Below are 6,130 nucleotides of genomic sequence, written 5' to 3'. Positions count from 1 at the left end.
ATAGCTCAGTTCTGTGAGCTAGAGCGCTCCCTGAAATGGCATACAGCAAAAGACAACTTTCACACACATGCAGCTGTAAGGCACTTCACTATGCTTAAATACATATAAAAATGAATTATATTAGGTTTCAGAACTACTGACATTATACAAAGCATGATTCTGACCCTGACTCCATTGCTATTTTGATTGCTTTGCTTATAATACTATTTTTAAATGCATTGGAAAATCAGTGATATTATTGGGCCAGATTTACTAATGGGGATTTGAATTTGTTCATGCTTTCTAAGATAAATTCAGTTTTGTAAATATCTACAAATCTCTCTTCTTCCTTCTATTCAGTGGCCTAGCTCATAAACAATGCAGAAAACTGCATTTTAACAATATCTTTCTTTAAATCTGTAGATGGAAAAACAGCTGCAGTGCAAGGCAGGTTTTGCTGTTGACAGCAGTTAGAAGGATTTGACTCCTCGCATCCAATATTCCCCATCGCCTCCGCAGCTGACTCCACAGTGACCTGAAGTCACATTGGTATTGGAGCCTTGGCACAACCGGAGGCAGCTCCCARAAGCTGTGCAAGTGGCAGGCAGGGCAGGTGGCTTCTTTGTTGGTGAAAAGGGAAGAAAAGAAAGCAGTGCCTTTTTAGCTTATTCACTAGATTCMTGTGTCATCTGTAAAGGAGTCTGACTGAAACTACGGATCTCATGGAAACATAATGGGCTCAAAATACAAGCGCCAAAAGCAGATAATTATGAAYGAAGTGCATAATTACACATGGTATTGTGTTAACTAATTGAAAAAATTCTTTACCCTGTCCCTTAAATTAGAATAACCTATGAATTTTGTCTTTAGACTGCTGTTCAGAAATAAGCTCTGGCCCACGACAGCTCTCTTCATGCCATCGTCATCAATATCAATGCTGGATCTATTTTTAATGGTAACATTTAGGCAGTGTTAATCCAAGGAAATTTAGGCTACTTCTGCCTTTCTGATCAGAAAACAAATTGTTAATAATACTGATACCATTGCCTTAATATCTGCTTCATACAGTCTGCAGACAGACCTCCTGGATTTTTAGAAAGATGCGTATCTGAGCTGGTAGTTAACAAAATTTTCAGATAAAACAAAACAGAATTCGGGCTGTCCTTTAAAAAATAYAACAGTTGCTTAGAAGAAAACCCTTTTCTTCATGATTTTCAGCATTTKTAGTATTAATTTTAAAGCATAAAAATACCAAACACCATGGGCTTCATGTGAAAAGTCATACTGTTTCATTAGGAAAATAGAATGCCTGATTTTTCAGAACATTTGGGAGGATTTAGATTCAGAACGAACAACCTGGCAAAATAAACCAGAATGAAGGATTCTGAAAGATTTTGTTCAAGAAATGCTCATCCAGCTTTAATATAGCATTCTTTGATTTTGAGTCTTGGGGGCTTGTAGTGCTTTTTTTGCCTTCCAAATTCTTCTTTTAAAATATCAAGCCATGTGAAAGCACACTCCCCACTCCAATTCAGAGGCAACCTCCAGGCTTTCAGTATATCTAGTGCAGTTTCACAGAAACAAAGGCTAGAAAATATTCCACTTGAGTAGCCATTCAAGGAAAACAGAACATGGTTGCAGACTATTTTTAAAGGCTAAATGCYGTTTTCTCAAAAGTATATGTTCTTTCAGAGTAGATTTTCAGCCTTCTCTTTGGTTGGTCTCTGCAAGAAATTCCTCAGCATATACCTATAGGAAACAAAAAACTGTAACTGCAGACACAGCTAGAGGGTACTCTATATATTTAGAGTCTGTCTAACCAGTTCCTCTAGGCTTCCTTAGCCAGACAGCTAGGGCCACTTGCCCATTAGGCTGGAGTTACAAAGCAGGACTGAAAGTCGCCAAATTTTATATTTGAATACAGACAAGAGTACTGGAGACAGAGCGCACATTATATACACTGTGACAGAGAGAAGAACGTGCCCAGAGACGGCAGAGGTGGATGAATGAGGCGGAGCACGGAGACCTGACACAGCGACTGGGGCGGAAAGGGTTCTCGGTGGTTTAAAAAAGAAGATGAGATAGAGAGCATTTTTGCATTTGCTTTATATAATAAAGCAGAGGAATTGAAAAGGCTTGAAACAATGGAGAAATCTTAAGAAGTCTAGAAAACAGTAACACACTAGACTGGCTAACCTCTGTTTCTTTTTCCTATTTTAAGAGAACTTCATAGACTTAGAAGGGCCTAAATGCCTAGAAAGGGCATCTTTCTTTTAAACTAAGCTAAAATTTGCCTAACTCCTTGCACACTGATTCACCAACATATGGCATCACTGCACTACTTGTTTTTACCCTCCAGAGTTTAGAAAGAAATGTGTCTTTCCACGGTGAGAAGAGGGGGAATAATAATCACAAGAGGCTGAATCAGCAGAAGAGATCTACAGTCTTGTGGGCTGCAGAAGCTCAGAAGGACATTTATACTTGCCCTGCTATAGGATGATCTTCCCTTTGAATAGATCCTGAAGCTTTTAGCCTCCCGCAATGAGAGGCAAATTTGGACTGGGCTGCAATATACAGAAGTACAGAGAGAATACAGCACAATGATTCTTTTTAAAAATCACACAGTTATTGTCCAAATTCCCTCCTCCTCCCCCCTCTAAAATCTGATGTCAAACAATGTTCAATAATAAGGTACAAGGAGATCTGACAGGACCAGCTCCAGCCTATACCTTGTGGATAGCTTTCTGCCATACAGTCCACAGATTCATGTGTTCTGCTTGCTGATACATAACTAACCATAATTGAGAAGATCTCTAGTTGCGTGATAAATTATAACACTCTTCAAATGGAAATGCATAAGCAGACAGCACCATAATAGATTAAAATATGACAGGGACAGAGTATAATTTTCTCAAGACATCACACTCTCTTAAATCAGATCTTCTCGTCTCCTTTCCCMGAAGACTCTTAAATAATTTGTAAATTATTTTCTTCCCAGAAGCATATGGTAATACTGGTTGCTRATATAGCTTTGGTCATATTTGTGGGGAATTAACATACTAATTACAAGAATTTTCTTAGAGAAACAATACATGTTGTTAATTGTCACAGTTTAAGTTTCTTCAGCTTTTATTGAAATGGTAAACRAATAGCTCAGAAAATGTAGTACTGAATGCAAAGTAAGCCTAAAGAAATCAGAGACAATCAAGAACAGAAGGGAATACAGAGGCATCTTCAGCACACATAACGTTAAAAAAATTGCTGCTGATGCGGAAGATGCAAGGCTGAGAGCAGATCTTTTTGCTGACTTTTATAGTGAGGTGAAAAACGAAAGCGACCCTAAATCTGCCTATGAAGCCTTTCAAGCAGGTGACATGGAGGAAGATGTCCCCACAGAGCCGGGCGGCAAGGACCGCGCRAGGGGGCTGGCCTCAGCGCGAGCCTGGACCCGGCCGGCCGCAGAGCCCGCGGGCTGCAGGTGAGCAGTATGGCAGAGCGCGCTGCGGGCAGCGAGGTCCAGGAGCCCTCCGGGGCTGCGTGACTGAAGGTGCTGCGTCCCCCGCGAAGGCACGGGCTGCTGGCCGGTAGGTCTGTGCTGCTGGGGATGCTCTTGGTCAGGCGCAGCCAGCCCGGAGCACAGCGCGCTGGAGTCGCCTCGGTATAACAGAGCAAATTTCTCTGTCATTTTTTCCTGTCACTTTTTCTTCCCTTTCTTCCCATTTTCTGACTATCACCCAGTAGGGGTCATGGGGCAGTTTGTTTTTTTGCTTGGTGCTGAGCACAGTCAAAAAAGCACATGATGCCCTCAATCAGTCAGACTAGCAGGATTTCAGAGGAGGACAGTTTCACAGGGCAAATTGCCGTAGCACGATGCCGAGCTCAGGCTCTTCCTGGAGCGGTGGAGCTCGGGCAGAGCGCTGCGCTTTGCAGCAGCGGCGCGTGCCGAGGGAGAGCTGACACACAAACTCCTTTGAAATGGTATACAAGGTGAGCAAGGAGGCTAGGGTTCAGTGTGTTTTAGCACACCCAAAACATAGACATATAAGAGGGTCTTTGCATGTGATTTCTACATAGGAAAAAAAGATGCTTCTCGTTAATAGGAAATGCAGAGATTTTTCTGGGATTATATTATAGTTTTCCTTAAAGGCAATTTTCTTTATGCCTATTCCTTCTGACTGAACATGACTCAGGACAAACCCTGCTGGCCTTGTACAAAAGTCACTGACGTCACTGGCATTAAACCATGAGTAAAGCATGTACGATCGAGCCTACTGTCAAACGGAGTTAAGTGCCATCCACTAAAGGGATTTAATTTTTTTGTACCAATTTTTAATGCAAGATGATGAGTTTTCTAATTATAAGATTCTTTTACAGTTGGTTTTATGTATACTGTCATAAAACTTGGCAGACACAAATGGAAAAAAGCACTGCCAATAATATATTTTACAAAAGATCACTCTGTTCTTTACCATTGTAATAGAGGATTGACCTTTTTTTAAAAAAAATGCCTCCTACATTTAATTTTTTACCTTTTCCAGAGCAGGATATATCAATGCTGAATTTCGTATGAACTGAATGGCCTAATTTTATTGTCCCATATGTTCCCAACTTCCAGTTATCTTTGGGTATGTTATGGCTAAACTAATTGATACCTAAATATTTCACCTGTCTGAATTTTATCATATATAACTTATCTTTAAGCTAATTACTTACAGTTAGCATAAAGTACATCTACACCCCAAGGAAAATAACCTGACTGCACTGGAGGGCTGGAGCACACACGCTAGTCTATAGACTACCCTGTGTCCAGGTGTCAGTCTAGCAGGGCTGGCCCTGAGTTCATCAGCGGCTAATTCATTTTTGGCTAGGCTGTTCTACACAGTTTACTACATGACTAGGCATCTACACTTGGTTTGCTGGCTAATTATTTTAAGCTCACGTATCTCTGCAAAACATATATTCTCTTCCCACACTTTTTATACTTCATGATTCAGTGCAGTAGAGTTTGGTGGCACTTAGCTGTTGCTCAGAATTATACCATGAGTTGAGAGCTCTTCAGCAGGAGTTAGGTGCCTACATATGATTGAGGAATGGGGCCTTTCCTGCATGTAGGAAAGATGTAAGTTTAATTTCCTTTAAGCTATTGAAAACAAAGTTGTTATGGAAATAACCTATAGTACATTTAAACTGTGATCAAACTGCATTTTCTGAGAGAAAACATTCCTGTCAAAAAAAAATTAAAAAAAATTGACAAACTCTAAAAATGAAGTTCATATGTAGATCCGCTTTAAGTAGCTTCTCCATGAATGAGATTTCTTACAGGGCCAGGTAACAGACTACATGGAGGCAGAAGACAATTAAAAGTAAAATCTGGGCCTCATATCATCCTCTGAAAGTTGTCCATAGTTTATTGTAAGGATCAGTAATAAGAACACTTTCCATTCAAGACTCATCTCTCCTGCAGAAATAAAATTAAAACCAGATACAACTTTTATATGCCTGCTATTTGCCATAGAACTGATTACAGCTGAGTAAATCCACAAGGTAAAGGAGCCTCCTTTTCTAAATAGCATCAAATAAATCTTACAGGCCTATGGAGAACCTGTTCAACCTTAAGTAAAGCAACAAGGATGCAGTGTTTGTGGAGCGGGAGCAGCAGCTGCACACATACAGCTGTTCCTCTCTGGCAAACAGGTGTTTCCACTTTTATTTGCCGGTTGACATTTGCTTCTCCTAGTTTTCACTCTATTCTTCACTTACAAAATGTTACCCTTGCAGTACATGTTTGATAGGCCATGGGGGGACTATCTGACAAGGAGGAGGTTTATGTTTGACTGGCAGACGGGGGAATGATGGCCAGCACATGGGCTGGAGGTTTGCATAGGCTGCGGTAGGAAAGACTAAAGCCTCCCATGGTTATACTTGTCTTGGAGGAGGTGATGCATCACAGACCAAGTGCACACTGATGGAGCAGCCCTGGGGAGGTGCTAAAACACTGCTTTTCTCTGTGACCCACATCTCTTCCCCCTGCTGGATATGCTGCACAGAGTCTTATAGCTAATGCCCTTGTCTGGGCATCTGGACTGGCCTTAACCACTGTCTAATGTGCTCATGGACATGTTCTGTGTGGGCCTGCCTAAGGCCCTGGGCA

The sequence above is a fragment of the Apteryx rowi genome, unplaced genomic scaffold (assembly GCF_003343035.1).
Source record: "Apteryx rowi isolate R43461 unplaced genomic scaffold, aptRow1 scaffold_479, whole genome shotgun sequence".
NCBI lineage: Eukaryota > Metazoa > Chordata > Aves > Apterygiformes > Apterygidae > Apteryx > Apteryx rowi.
This window is presented reverse-complemented; position numbering follows the sequence as displayed.